The sequence below is a fragment of the Heterodontus francisci genome, chromosome 12 (assembly GCF_036365525.1).
Source record: "Heterodontus francisci isolate sHetFra1 chromosome 12, sHetFra1.hap1, whole genome shotgun sequence".
NCBI classification, from domain to species: Eukaryota; Metazoa; Chordata; class Chondrichthyes; order Heterodontiformes; family Heterodontidae; genus Heterodontus; species Heterodontus francisci.
Genome location: NC_090382.1, coordinates 20,642,485 through 20,660,264, shown reverse-complemented (window position 1 = coordinate 20,660,264; position 17,780 = coordinate 20,642,485).

The following is a 17,780-nucleotide window of genomic DNA, read 5'->3' as shown; positions in this document are numbered from 1 at the left end:
AGTTCAAACACACTTTATTAATACACAGTTCAAACGCAGAGTTTTAACACTAACACAGTTCAAACTCACAGTATTAACATTCACACAGTTCAAACAAACAGTATTAACATTCACACAGTTGAAACACACAGTATTAACACTAACACAGTTCAAACACACAGTGTTAACACTCCCCACAGTTCAAACACGCAGTACTAACACTCCCCACAGTTTAAAAACACAGTATTAAAACACCCCACCGTTCAAACACACAGTATTAACACTCCCTGCAGTTCAAACACACAGTATTAACAATCAACACACTTCAAACACACAGTATGAACACCCCCCACAGTTCAGAAACACAGTATTAACACACCCCACCGTTCAAACACACAGTATTAACACTCCCTACAGTTCAAACACACAGTATTAACAATCACCACACTTCAAACACACAGTATGAACACCCCCCACAGTTCAGAAACACAGTATTAACACTCCCCACAATTCAAACACACAGTATTAACATTCACACATTTCAAAAACAGAGTTTTCACACTAACACAGTTCAAACATAAAGTATTAACACTCCCCACAGTTCAAACACACAGTATTAACACACCCCACAGTTCAAACACACAGTTTTAACATTCACACAGTTCAAACACACAGTATTAACACTAACACAGTTCAAACACACAGTATTAACACTCCCCAGAGTTCAAACACACAGTATTAACACTAACACAGTTCAAACACACAGTATTAACACTCCCCACAGTTCAACATACAGTGTTAGGACTCCCCACAGTTCAAACACAAAGCATTGAGCCTCCCCACATTTTAAACACACTGCATTAACATTCCCCACAGTTCAAACACACAGCATTATCCCTCCCCACAGGTCAACATACAGTAATAAAACTCCCCACAGTTTAAAAACACAGAACTAACTCTCCCCACAGTTCAAACACACAGTAGGAACACTCCCCACAGTTCAAACACACTGTATTAACATTCACACAGTTCAAACACACAGTATTAACACTCCCCACAGTTCAAACACACAGTATTAACATTCGCACAGTTCAAACACAGAGTTTTAACATTCACACAGTTCAAACACACAGTATTAACACTAACTCAGTTCAAACACACAGTATTAACACTCCCCACAGTTCAAAACAACAGTCTGAACACTCCGCACTGTTCAAACACACAGTATTAACACTCCCCACAGTTCAAAAACACAGTATTAACACTCCCCACCATTCAAACACACAGTATTAACACCCCCCACTGTACAAACACACAGTATTAACACTCCCTACAGTTCATACACACAGTATTAACCCTCCCCACATTTCAAAAACACTGCAGGAACACTAACACAGTTCAAACACACAGTATTAACACTCCCCACAGTTCAAACACACTGTATTAATACACAGTTCAAACACACAGTATTAACACTCCCCACAGTTCAAACACACAGTATTAACACTCCCCACAGTTCAAACACACAGTATTAACATTCACACAGTTCAAACACACAGTATTAACACTAACACAGTTCAAACACACAGTATTAACACTCCCCACAGTTCAGACACACAGTATTAACATTCACACAGTTCAAACACACAGCATTAACCCTCCCCACAGTTCAACATACAGTGTTAACATTCACACAGTTCAAACACACAGTATTAACACTAACACAGTTCAAACACACAGCATTAATACTCCCCACAGTTCAACATACAGTGTTAACATTCACACAGTTCAAACACACAGTATTAACACTAACACAGTTCAAACACACAGCATTAACCCTCCCCACAGTTCAACATACAGTGTTAACATTCACACAGTTCAAACACACAGTATTAACACTAACACAGTTCAAACACACAGCATTAACCCTCCCCACAGTTCAACATACAGTGTTAACATTCACACAGTTCAAACACACAGTATTAAAACTAACACAGTTCAAACACACAGTATTAACACTCAGCACACTTCAAACACACAGTATTAACTCTCTCCACAGTTCAAACACACAGTATGAAGACCCCCAACAGTTCAAACACACAGTATTAACGCTCCCCACAGTTCAAACACACAGTATTAACACTAACACAGTTCAAACACACAGCATTAACCCTCCCCACAGTTCAACATACAGTGTTAACACTCTCCACAGTTCAAACACACAGTATTAGCACTCCCCACAGTTCAAACACACAGCATTGAGCCTCCATATTTTAAACACACCGCATTAACATTCCCCACAGTTCAAACACACAGCATTAACCCTCCCCACCATTCAAAGACACAGCATTAACACTCCCCACAGTTTAAAAACACAGAACTAACACTCACCACAGTTCAAACACACAGTATTAACACTCCCCACAGTTCAAACACACTGTATTAACATTCACACAGTTCAAACGCAGAGTTTTAACACTAACACAGTTCAAACACACAGGATTGACACTCCCAACATTTCAAACACACAGTATTAACATTCACACCGTTCAAACACAGAGTTTTAACACTAACAGAGATCAAACACACAGTATTAACATTCACGCAGTTCAAACACACAGTATTAACATTCACACAGTTCAAACACACAGTATTAACACTAACTCAGTTCAAACACACAGTATTAATACTCCCCACAGTTCAAACGCACAGTATGAACACTCCGCACTGTTCAAACACACAGTATTAACACCCCCCACAGTTCAAACACACAGCATGAACATTCCCCACAGTTCAAACACACAGTACTAACATTCACACAGTTCAAACACACAGTATTAACATTCACACAGTTCAAACACACAGTATTAACACTAACTCAGTTCAAACACACAGTATTAATACTCCCCACAGTTCAAACACACAGTATGAACACTCCGCACTGTTCAAACACACAGTATTAACACCCCCCACAGTTCAAACACACAGCATGAACATTCCCCACAGTTCAAACACACAGTATTAACATTCCCTACAGTTCAAACAGACAGCATTAATATTCCCCACAGTTCAAACATACAGCATTAATATTCCCCACAGTTCAAAGACACAGTATTAACACTCCCCACAGTTCAAACACACAGCATTAACACTCCCCACAGTTCAAACACACAGTATTAACAATCACACAGTTCAAACACACAGTATTAACACTCCCCACAGTTCAAACACACAGCATTAACATTCCCCACAGTTCAAACACACAGCATTAACATTCCCCACAGTTCAAACACACAGCATTAACATTCCCCACAGTTCAACACACAGTATTAACACTCCCCACTGTTTAACAACACAGCATTAACACTCCCCATAGTTTAAATACACAGAACTAACACTCCCCACAGTTCAAACACACAGTATTAACACTCACACAGTTCAAACACACAGTATTAACACTCCCCACAGTTCAAACACACAGTATTAACACTCCCCACTGTTTAACAACACAGCATTAACACTCCCCATAGTTTAAATACACAGTATTAACACTCCCCACAGTTCAAACACACAGTATTAACACTCCCAACAGTTCAAACACACTGTAATAACACTCCCCACAGTTCAAACACACAGCGTTGACACTCACACAGTTCAAACACACAGTGTTAACACTCTCCACAGTTCAAACACACAGTATTAGCACTCCCCACAGTTCAAACACAAAGCATTGAGCCTCCCCACAGTTCAAACACACCGCATTAACATTCACACAGTTCAAACACACAGTATTAACATTCACACAGTTCAAACACACAGTGTTAACACTCTCCACAGTTCAAACACACAGTATTAGCACTCCCCACAGTTCAAACACAAAGCATTGAGCCTCCCCACAGTTCAAACACACCGCATTAACATTCCCCACAGTTCAAACACACAGCATTAACATTCCCCACAGTTCAAACACACAGTGTTAACACTCTCCACAGTTCAAACACACAGTATTAGCACTCCCCACAGCTCAAACACAAAGCATTGAGCCTCCCCACAGTTCAAACACACCGCATTAACATTCACACAGTTCAAACACACAGCATTAACATTCACACAGTTCAAACACACAGTATTAACACTCTCCACAGTTCAAACACACAGCATTAACCCTCCCCACAGGTCAACATACAGTAATAAATCTCCCCACAGTTCAAACACACAGTATTAACACTCCCCACAGTTCAAACACACAGTATGAACACGCCCCACAGTTCAACACACAGAATTAACATTCCCCACTTTTCAAACACACTGCATTAACTCTCCCATCAGTTCAAACACACAGTGATAACACTCCCCACAGTTCAAACACACAGCATTAACACTCCCCACAGTTCAAACACACAGTATTAACTCTCCCCACAGTTCAAACACACAGTATGAACACGCCCCACAGTTCAACACACAGAATTAACATTCCCCACAGGTCAACATACAGTAATAAATCTCCCCACAGTTTAAAAACACAGAACTAACACTCACCACAGTTCAAACACACAGTATTAACACGCCCCACAGTTCAATCACACAGTATGAACACCACCCACAGTTCAAACACACAGAATTAACATTCCCCACTGTTCAAACACACTGCATTAACACTGCCCAGAGTTCAAACACACAGTGTTAACACTCCCCACAGTTCAAACACACAGTATGAACACCCCCCACAGTTCAAACACACAGTATTAACACTCCTGACAGTTCAAACACACAGTATTAACACACAGCACACTTCAAACACACAGTACTAACACTCCCCACAGTTCAAACACACAGTATTAACACCAGCAAAGTTCAAACACACAGCATTAACCCTCCCCACAGTTCAACATACAGTGTTAACACTCTCCACAGTTCAAACACACAGTATTAGCACTCCCCACAGTTCAAACACAAAGCATTGAACCTCCCCACATTTTAAACACACCGCATTAACATTCCCCACAGTTCAAACACACAGCATTAACATTCCCCACAGTTCAAACACACAGCATTAACATTCCCCACAGTTCAACACACAGTATTAACACTCCCCACTGTTTAACAACACAGCATTAACACTCCCCATAGTTTAAATACACAGAACTAACACTCCCCACAGTTCAAACACACAGTATTAACACTCACACAGTTCAAACACACAGTATTAACACTCCCCACAGTTCAAACACACAGTATTAACACTCCCCACTGTTTAACAACACAGCATTAACACTCCCCATAGTTTAAATACACAGTATTAACACTCCCCACAGTTCAAACACACAGTATTAACACTCCCAACAGTTCAAACACACTGTAATAACACTCCCCACAGTTCAAACACACAGCGTTGACACTCACACAGTTCAAACACACAGTGTTAACACTCTCCACAGTTCAAACACACAGTATTAGCACTCCCCACAGTTCAAACACAAAGCATTGAGCCTCCCCACAGTTCAAACACACCGCATTAACATTCACACAGTTCAAACACACAGTATTAACATTCACACAGTTCAAACACACAGTGTTAACACTCTCCACAGTTCAAACACACAGTATTAGCACTCCCCACAGTTCAAACACAAAGCATTGAGCCTCCCCACAGTTCAAACACACCGCATTAACATTCCCCACAGTTCAAACACACAGCATTAACATTCCCCACAGTTCAAACACACAGTGTTAACACTCTCCACAGTTCAAACACACAGTATTAGCACTCCCCACAGCTCAAACACAAAGCATTGAGCCTCCCCACAGTTCAAACACACCGCATTAACATTCACACAGTTCAAACACACAGCATTAACATTCACACAGTTCAAACACACAGTATTAACACTCTCCACAGTTCAAACACACAGCATTAACCCTCCCCACAGGTCAACATACAGTAATAAATCTCCCCACAGTTCAAACACACAGTATTAACACTCCCCACAGTTCAAACACACAGTATGAACACGCCCCACAGTTCAACACACAGAATTAACATTCCCCACTTTTCAAACACACTGCATTAACTCTCCCATCAGTTCAAACACACAGTGATAACACTCCCCACAGTTCAAACACACAGCATTAACACTCCCCACAGTTCAAACACACAGTATTAACTCTCCCCACAGTTCAAACACACAGTATGAACACGCCCCACAGTTCAACACACAGAATTAACATTCCCCACAGGTCAACATACAGTAATAAATCTCCCCACAGTTTAAAAACACAGAACTAACACTCACCACAGTTCAAACACACAGTATTAACACGCCCCACAGTTCAATCACACAGTATGAACACCACCCACAGTTCAAACACACAGAATTAACATTCCCCACTGTTCAAACACACTGCATTAACACTGCCCAGAGTTCAAACACACAGTGTTAACACTCCCCACAGTTCAAACACACAGTATGAACACCCCCCACAGTTCAAACACACAGTATTAACACTCCAGACAGTTCAAACACACAGTATTAACACACAGCACACTTCAAACACACAGTACTAACACTCCCCACAGTTCAAACACACAGTATTAACACCAGCAAAGTTCAAACACACAGCATTAACCCTCCCCACAGTTCAACATACAGTGTTAACACTCTCCACAGTTCAAACACACAGTATTAGCACTCCCCACAGTTCAAACACAAAGCATTGAACCTCCCCACATTTTAAACACACCGCATTAACATTCCCCACAGTTCAAACACACAGTAATAAAACTCCCCATGTTCAAACACACAGTATTAACATTCCCCACAGTTCAAACACACAGTATTAACGCTCCCCATATTTCAAACAGACAGCATTAACCCTCCCCACAGGTCAACATACAGTAATAAAACTCCCCATGTTCAAACACACAGTATTAACACTCCCCACAGTTTAAAAACACAGAACTAACACTCACCACAGTTCAAACACACAATATTAACTCTCCCCACAGTTCAAACACACAGTATGAACACCCCCCAGCGTTCAAATGCACAGTATTAACACTCCCTACAGTTCAAACACACAGTATTAACACTCCCCACAGTTCAAACACGCAGTATTAACATTCACACAGTTCAAACACACAGTATTAACACTCCCCACAGTTCAAACACACAGTATTAAAACCCCCCACCGTTCAAACACACAGTATTAAAACCCCCCACCGTTCAAACACACAGTATTAACCCTCCCCACAGTTCAAAAACACAGTCGGAACACTAACACACTTCAAACACACAGTATTAACACTCCCCACAGTTCAAACACACTGGATTAATACACAGCTCAAACGCTGAGTTTTAACACTAACACAGTTCAAACACACTGAATTAACACTCCCCACAGTTCAAACACACAGTATTAACATTCACACAGTTCAAACACAGAGTTTTAACACTAACAGAGTTCAAACACAGTATTAACACTCCCCACAGTTCAAACACACAGTATTAACATTCACACAGTTCAAACACACAGTATTAACCTTCACACAGTTCAAACACACAGTATTAACACTAACACAGTTCAAACACACAGTATTAACACTCCCCACAGTTCAAACACACAGTATTAACACTAACACAGTTCAAACACACAGTATTAACACTCTCCACAGTTCAAACACACAGTATTAACACTCCTGACAGTTCAAACACACAGTATTAACACACAGCACACTTCAAACACACAGTATTAACACTCCCCACAGTTCAAACACACAGTGTTAACACTCCCCACAGCTCAAACACACAGTATTAACTCTCCCCACAGTTCAAACACACAGTATTAACACTCCCCACAGTTCAAACACACAGTATTAATAATCCCCACAGTTCAAACACACAGTATAAACATTCACACAGTTGAAACACACAGTATTAACACTCCCCACAGTTCAAACACACAGTATTAACACTCCCCACAGTTCAAACACACAGTATTAACACTCCCCACAGTTCAAACACACAGTATTAACACTCCCCACAGTTCAAACACACAGTATTAACACTCCCCACAGTTCAAACACACAGCATTGACATTCCCCGCTGTTCAAACACACAGCATTAACACTCCCCACAGTTTAAACACACAGTATTAACATTCACACAGTTCAAACACCGAGTTTTAACACTAACACAGTTCAAACACACAGTATTAACACTAACAACGTTCAGACACAAAGTATTAACACTCCCCACTGTTCAAACACACAGCATTAACACTCCCCACGGTTTAAACACACAGTATTAACACTCCCCACAGTTCAAACACACAGTATTAACACTCCCCACGGTTTAAACACACAGTATTAACATTCACACAGTTCAAACACAGAATTTTAACACTAACACAGTTCAAACACACAGTATTAACACTAACAACGTTCAGACACACAGTATTAACACTCCCCACGGTTTAAACACACAGTATTAACATTCACACAGTTCAAACACACAGTATTAACACTAACAATGTTCAGACACACAGTATTAACACTCCCCACGGTTTAAACACACAGTATTAACATTCCCCACAGTTTAAACACACAGCACTCACACTCCCATCAGTTCAAACACACAGTACTTACACTGCCCACACTTCAAATATACAGTATTAACACTCCCCACAGTTCAAACACACAGTATTAACACTCCCCACGATTCAAACACACAGTACTAACACTAACACAGTTCAAACACACAGTATTAACACTCCCCACTGTTCAAACACACAGTATTAATACTCCCCACAGTTCAAACACACAGTATTAACACTCCCCACTGTTCAAACACACAGTATTAATACTCCCCACAGTTCAAACACACAGTATTAACACTCCCCACAGATCAAACACACAGTATTAACACTCCCCACAGTTCAAACACGCAGTATAAACATTCACACAGTTGAAACACACAGTATTAACACTCCCCACAGTTCAAACACACAGTATTAACACTCCCCACAGTTCAAACACACAGTATTAACACTCCCCACTATTCAAACACACAGTACTAACACTAACACAGTTCAAACACACAGTATTAATACTCCCCATTGTTCAAACACACAGTATTAACACTCCCCACTGTTCAAACACACAGTATTAACACTCCTCACACTTGAAACACATGGTATTAACATTCACACAGTTCAAACACACAGTACTAACACTCCCCACAGTTCAAACACACAGTATTAACACTCCCCACTGTTCAAACACACAGTATTAACACTCCCCACAGTTCAAACACACAGTATTAATACTCCCCACAGTTCAAACACACAGTATTAACACTCCCCACAGTTCAAACACACAGCATTAACACTCCCCACAGTTCAAACACACAGTATTAATACTCCCCACAGTTCAAACACACAGTATTAACACTCCCCACAGTTCAAACACACAGTATTAACACTCTCCACAGTTCAAACACACAGTATTAACATTCACACCGTTCAAACACAGAGTTTTAACACTAACAGAGATCAAACACACAGTATTAACACGCCCCACAGTTCAAACACACAGTATTAACATTCACACAGTTCAAACACACAGTATTAACACTCCCCACAGTTCAAACACACAGCATTAACACTCCCCACAGTTCAAACACACAGTATTAATACTCCCCACAGTTCAAACGCACAGTATTAACACTAACACAGTTCAACCACACAGTATTAACACTCCCCACAGTTCAAACACGCAGTATTAATATTCACACAGTTCAAACACACAGCATTAACACTCCCCACAGTTCAAACACACAGTATTAACATTCACACAGTTCAAACACACAGTATTAACACTCCCCACGGTTCAAACACACAGTATTAACACTAACACAGTTCAAACACACAGTATTAACACTCCCCTCAGTTCAAACACACAGTATTAACACTTCCCACAGTTCAACCACACAGTATTACCATTCCCACAGTTCAAACACACAATATTAACACTAACACAGTTCAGACACACAGTGATAACTCTCCCCACACTTCAAACACACAGTATTAACACTCCCCATTGTTCAAACACACAGTATTAGCACTCCCCATTGTTCAAACACACAGTATTAACTCAGCCCACCATTCAGACAACGCAAAACACTAATAATCACATATACAGAGAATCCCTGGCACCAGCCTCTCTGCCAGAACATTGGAGGAAGTTACATGCAACGTTTACAGTAGGGGGGCCTGCACTGATCTAACGCTGACACTCAGATGGCCTTAGCCAGCATGGCCAGAATTTTACGCCACCCCAGCGGGTTGGATGTTGGCATGGGGACGATATAAAATTGAGCGGGAGGCTCCGGGAGGCCTATCCGCCCTGATTCCGCCCCCGACCACGTTTATGGAGGTCCGGCGGGGTGTGGGGGTGTAAGAAGCAGCCCGCCTGCCTGAGGCCAATTAAGACCCTTAACTGGTCACTTAACAGCCACTTCACGGCCCTCGCCCGCCTCCACGGGTATTTTACTCGTGGCAAGCGTCTGTGCCGGGGATGTGAAAGGCCACCCAGCAACAGCTGCCGGCCTTTCCGCTCCCCGGGATGTGCCTGGCAATCGTGATTTGGGAAAAGGAGGAAAGATGATCATTAAAATTGTAAAAAAAAAAGTCAGCCGTTTTTCTTAGTAGTATTTCAGTGGTATTTTTACTGTGCTTAAACATCTAAGACATGTTTGCATTCGATGTTAAAGTGTTTGTCGAACAGGAGAGTTATCATTCAGTCCATTAAATCTATTATGTGTTGAAGATTTAAAAGCTGTAGGTCCCAGGTGGGAGTAAATTTAAGGGAATAAAGCAAGGAAGCTCGAGATCCTTAGAAATCTCGCCAGTGATTTTAATATTGTCCCAGAACCAGAAGGAACAGACATGGAACCTGAGGCTGATGAAGGAGCCGTGGCTGGAATTCAAACGGTAATGTGGAGAATGGAATTGGAGTTTCAAAAGGAAAGAGAGAAAGTGGAACATGAAATGCAAAGGGAGAAAGAGTCAAGAGAGTTTGAACTAGCAAGAGAAAGGCTAAAAGTGCAAGGCGGGGTGTCAGTAGTAATTCAAATTCGGAGCAAAGCTTTGATATTATCAGACACGCACGATTAGTGCCAAAATTTAATGAGGATGAGGTTGAATCATATTTGACCTCTTTTGATAAAATTTCCCACATGTTAAAGTGGCCAAAAGTGTCTTGGACTCTCCTTTTATGAGGCAGATTCATGGGAAGCTTACTCCATCTTGTCAGAGGACAGTTCTTTAGATTATGAGCAAACCAAAATTTCTACTAAAAGCCTACGCGTCACACCCTGAGGCATACTGGCAAAAATTTAGAAATACTAGAAAAAGACCTGCTCAAACCTTTATTGAATTTGAGTGAGTTAAACACCTGGCTTTTGATCACTGAATGAGGTCTTCGACGTTAGAGCCCTCATATGGGAACTTACGAGAGGTGATCCTATTAGAGGAATTTAAAAATAGCATTCTAATTAATATAAGGATGCACAGTGGCGTAGTGGTAAGCACCGCAGCCTCACAGCTCCAGCGACCCGGGTTCAGTTCTGGGTACTGCCTGTGCGGAGTTTGCAAGTTCTCCCTGTGACCACGTGGGTTTCCGCCGGGTGCTCCGGTTTCCTCCCACAGCCAAAGACTTGCAGGTTGATCGGTAAATTGACCATTGTAAATTGTCCCAGTGTAGGTAGGTGGTAGGAGAATGGTGGGGATGTGGTAGGGAATATGGGATTAATATAGGATTAGTATAAATGGGTGGTTGTTGATCACCGCAGCCTTGGTGGGCCGAAGGGCCTGTTTCAGTGCTGTATCTCTAAATAAAAATAAAAAGTATCACAAGGGTGAGGGGCGCTGCTGCAATGACAGACAATTATGAGCTCATGTATAAATCCTTTAATCAAGGAAAACCTTTCCGTAATAATTCCAGGAAGGACAGAAAGTGGGACAGTGACAGGAGGTGGGGTGATAGTGTAAGGGAGGGTAAGAGTGAAAATGTGGGAGGCCCTCCATAAGTCAGGAAAGAATGTGTAAAGGGTAGGAATGATTTCCGCAGACCCTTTTGTTCCCATTGTAGTAAAGAAGGGCGTGTGGAAGGGGAAGCTAGTGAGTTTTGTTGGGTGTCACAAAGTCAGCTCAGGAAAGGGGGCCCTAACAGCTGGCAAGGTGGACCAGACCATGACCCCAGCCACAGTGAGTGACCCCTCTAGGAATACCACCATGGGTGCAGTAGAAACAGACAAAATCCCCGAGGGTCGCTAGGATTTTGTCTTAAATGGAAAGGTGATCCCATACCCTCTAATGAGGCGAGCAAGTCAATTTTTCTGTTCGGAGATACAGGGCCCACTCAGTCCTTCCTGCTGGATGAAGGCATGACCTTCCCACCAGAGAGCTCGGAAACTGCGAAGGTTCTGGTGGAAGATATTGAAGGCGGGCACATGTCTATATTGGGTCCACTTAGAGTGTGACCTAGTCACTGGACTGGCTACAGTCGGGATTGCCCCTCGTCTGCCTGTGGGCTGAAGTAATAAATTTGTTGTTGGACAATGATTTGGCTGAGGGTAGAGTGATCGCCTCCCTGTTAGTCTGAGACAAGCCAAATGAGGATAGGGAGGCAGAACAGTTACAGGAGGAAGTCCCTGAAATACTCCTTGACTGTGTAGTGACCAGGTCCATGGTTAAGTAAGCTCCACTAGAGAGAGCTGAACCAGTAATTCAGCCAGATAACCAGGAGGTCTGTCTGGCTGAAACTATTTTGGAGATTTAGGAGAGGAGAAGAAGGGGTACAGTAGGTCCTCAATGATCGAAGCTCAGCAGACAGAGCCTGATTTTAAAAGAATACAGCAGACCGCCTGTACTGAGGCAGAGGGAGAGAAAGTGTTGGAATGCTATTACTTTAAAAATGGAGCAATAATGATGAAATGGAGACCTCTGAAGCGACCTGCAGGGGAGGGGTGGACAGTGGTTTTCCAAGTTTTAGTTCTTCCCACATATTGTAGTGAATTCTTAAGGATTGCCCACAAAATCCCAAAGGCTGGGCATGTGGGTATCTGAAAGACCCAGACCCAGATAAGCTGACATTTTTATTGGCCTCATCCCCACCAAGATGTGGTTAAATTTAGTAGGACCTGCCCTACCTGCGAGGTTGTTGGGAAACCACAGCCTGCTCCACTAATACCCATCCGTGCTTTCCAAGAACCTTTCAGCAAGGGTTCTGGTAGATTGTGTGGGACCTTTGCCTAGAACTAGGACAGGTTTCCAATACCTCCTAACAATCACAAATATGGCTACCCAATTCCCACACCCTTAAGAAAAATTGCAGCCAAAGCCATGGTCAAGGGCCTGGTCCAATTTTTCGTCTGCTACGGAATGCCCTAAGAGATCCAATCGGATCAAGGGTCTAATTTTACGTCCAGGGTATTCCACGAGGTCATTCATAGCCTCAGCATCGAACTGCTAAAGTCCTCAGCATGTCACCCACTGTCACAAGGGGCTCTGGAACGGTACCACCAAACCCTGAAACCTATGATCGGAGCCTATTGCTGTGAGTACCCCCACAATTGGGACAAAGGATCAACTTTTCTGCTGATTCATCCAATGAATGAACAGGCTTCAGTCCATTTGAATTTGTCTATGGACATGAGGTAAGAGGCCACCTTAAACTGATCAAAGAAAAATTTCTCGATCAAAAAGAAGGAAAGCTCATTGTTAAATATTGTAACAGTCTTTCACGAGCAACTTTTTAAAGCATGTGCTGTGGCTAAAGAGCACCTAAAAGCCTCTCAGTAAAACATGAAACAGCATGGCAGACAGACATGCTGAGGCTCAGACATTTAAATCAGGGGATCAAATCCTAATGCTGTCGCCATTACAGGGCGAATCCCTGAAAGCTAGGCTGAGTGGCCCACCTACATGGGGACTTGAACAGATTCGTACCCATTACTCTCATTGAAGACAGTATTGTCACGCACACTGGAAATGCAATGATACAACAATCACGGACTAACTCTGAAGAGTTATGCAAAATGGACTTGTCTTTAAAAAAATGAACCTTTATTTTAAAAAGTGAACAATCATCCAAAATGACCACCAAAGAAAAAAAATTGGCTTTTTGTGATTTCAAACCGTCTGACAAAGACAAAGGATACATCTTCAAAGCCAAAAAATGTCAATGAAACCCATCTTACACCTATCCTAAAACATTCCAGAATTGAATGTCTTCTTCTGAAACATAGGAGGTGTAAAGTAGCCACGTCCTGGGCCATTGTGCAATCACCATGGGGACAAGAGGAGAATGTCTCCTACCAGGAGGTGAGAGGTGGCACAGTTTTACCTTAAAATAACTGCCAGAGGGAGGGAGAGAGAGACTGACCCAGCAACATCTAACAGCTTGTGTTCCAGCAAGCCGGAAAGCACATACCCTGCTGAAAAATCTGATATCTACATTATACAGCAAAGAGAGCTAGAAGTAACCCACCATCTTCAACAGAACCTTCAATCAAGGGAGAAATCTACACACATCTCAGGCCTGCATCCATCGAGAGCTTGATTTTCAAGAGAATTCTATAAGTTTATCATAACCTCAGCTCCGCCCACTAAATGCCTTTTTCCCTTCTCTGTCTCTTCTAGTGTGTGTGTGTGTTTGTGTGTCGGTATGTGTGTGTACGTGTCTGAGCAAACGCGTGAGTGGATGTGCTTGTGGCAATTTCGGGATCAATAAACCATTGATTTTCTGCTTTTAAAACCGACAAGAAAACCTGTTGCTGTCTTTTTAAAAAAAAATAAAACACCAAGGGGCGAAACTCTAATACAAATACACTTGCTGCGGTCAGCTGGGGAGTTGAACAGTGGGAACTACTCATGTCACACCACGTTGCCTTCACAAATTAGAGGCTCAAAGCCAGGATCTGAATTGCCAGACAAATGAAAGATTTGCAAACAGGTGGAAAATTGACCTCGAAAAACTGTGGAAAATAAACAAACAGTTTTTCTTATATTCTTCTGTTTTTTCTTTACGGTGCTAGAAACAAAAGAGATTGCCATATCTAATGTTAAGGAGTTTGTAGAGCAGGGAGAGATTTCCCATGATAATGTAAACAAATTAAGTGTTGAAGATTTAAAAAGCTTAGCTACAGCTTTCAGACAAAAAACTAACAAACCTGAACTAGTGAAAAGTCTAGCTAACCATTTTGAACTTACCTTTGAACTCGAAGATGACAGCATGGAACCAGAAAAAAATAATCCTAGCTAGAATTCAGTTGCAGATGAAAAGGGAAGAAATAGAGCTATAGGCCGGAATTTTGCCATGATCTGTGGCTCCGGGGCGGATGCGCCTGAAGCAGATGAGGGCTCGGATCCTGCTCCGCGTCTCCTGGCCGCTGGCGCGGGGCAGCCAATTAGCAGTACCGTGGCGTATCAGTGAAGTGAAAGGGTGCACGCGGGAGGGATGAAAATCAGCATTGGGGGCGTGGCCACATCCGGAAATGGTTAATGTAAGCCCTTGAAAAAGGTTTTACTGCAATGCAATTTCACAGTTAGTTCAGACTTGGCTTGACATCATTGGAATTGGGTCTGGTGCATTAAAAGGGGCGACACCTGCAAGGAGAGAAGGACTGGCAGAGTACAGGGCAAGTACATGAAGTGATGGAGGGGAGAAGCATGCGCTCAGCCCCCTGATTTCTGGATGATTCACTGCAGGTCCTCCTTCAGGCGGTTGAGGAGAGGCGGGACATCCTATTCAAAGCAGATGGTAGAAGGTGACCCTCTCAAGTGACCAAGAGGGCCTGGCTGGAGGTAGCGGAGGAGGTCAGCAGCCGTGGCGTTGTAAGGTGGACATGGATCCAGTGCCGCAAGTGCCTCAATGACCTGCTTCGCTCCGGGTAAGGGGCATTCATCATTCATCTAACCATTATTGTGTCAAGGGAGGGCATATGTGTAATCGTGATGCAATATGGAAGCCCTGTATGATCATTGCTTGGCTGCGGCCTTACATTGGGACGCATGATGGGTAAGTGTGAGCTGAATGGTGATGTGGAGGTGTTCAAATTGCGCTCAGTACTGGCACAGCAGTTAAATGCAACATCAACCCCTTTAGGTGATATGCCAACAAATATGTTCAAACAAAGTATTTTTGTTTAATTAAGAAAATAGGGCACACAATGCCCGAGAGAGGTCCTGTATGGCCAGTCAGGCATTCCTGAGTAGAATGGAGGAGGATGCATTGACAATAGCAGGGGAGGAAGGAGGACAAGCCGTTGGGGATGACGAGGCCGGTGGACATGGCCATTAGAGTGAATGACCCAGAATGTGGTGTAAGAGTGTATTTTGGAAGGGGGGGGGAGGGGGTGGGGGGCGCCAGTGGGCCAATGGTGTGGTGAATGTATAATGTACTGAATTTTGCCAACAAATGTGACATCACACAGATGTGAACATAATGGAGTCAAAAGTAAATGCTTAGGTCTGGATTGCTGATCAAACTGATCAATATGATTTTCCCAACAGGTGAAACACAGCACGGGCCAGGAAGCGTTTCTGTTGCCCTACCATCCACCTCTGAGGTGGAGGAGGAGCCTTACAGGGTGCACCGTCACATCCTCGTGAAGCACCAAGTACCAGCACAGATACTGACACATTGGTAGGGATTAGCATGTACAGGGAGTCGCTTTCACAGACAGGTGTGAGCACAGCACAGTTACTGGGCCATCCACCAGAGGCAGAATCGGCCGATGCCTCACACACTCGGAGGAGAGTGGGATGCCCGGCCAGTGCAGAGCCGCAAGCTGATGACGTGCCTCTGAGATCATCCATTCGTCGGGAGATGTTGCAGGTGCAGAATGCGGTCCATGGAAATCTAGCGGAGTTGCCTGAGATGCTGCACGCTATGACTCATACTCTGGAGACATCCAACCAGTGTATGAGTTCAGCAAGCTCTCAGACATCTGTACATCTTGCTTCCTCCATTGAAAGACTGGTGGCTGCAGTGGAGGGGCCAGTACTGGATGCAATTCGTGACCTCAGAGCGAGTGTGGCCTCCCTGGACCAGAGCACCAAAAGCAGAATCTGATGCGCTGGCAACAGGTCGAGGCTGTTCATCCCTCTGATGTCACCACTGAGGACCAGCTGAGCCTCAGGAGGGCACAGGGGCAGCAGATCGCATATGGGAGCTCCTCTGAAGGTGCCCCTGATGCATCCTGCAGCTCCTTGCTCCCTCTGCCAGGGACATGTGAACTGCTAAATCACAGGGTGATAGAGGATACTCATGATATTTATCATGAGAACCCTGAGATGCCGCGGCCCTCACGGCCACAAGCATGCAGAGGACGTCCGCCAAAGTCATCACAAACAGGGCGGCAACCAGATCATCCACCTGCCTCTGGTGAGTCTGGTGGTGAGAGATCATCCACCCGAATGAGCACTCGCAAATGATATAAGAAATCACTGTAACATCACAACTAGTTCACTGGGTGACATGTAAGTTATACATTTGATTTGTGTTAGAATGATTCTATTAAATTTGGTGTTTTGACTATTTGACATGTCATTCCTGAAGTCTCATAGAACATCATTGCTCAACACAAGTAGTTTTAAATGTGAGGTCACACTCTTCGGTTGCATTCCTCATGATGAAGGATTGCATCGTCACATTATCTCTGCACCTGAAGGTGAGTGAATTTTCCTTCTCAGATCCTCACAGTGACTCATCTCATACAGCAATATCAATTTTGTGAACA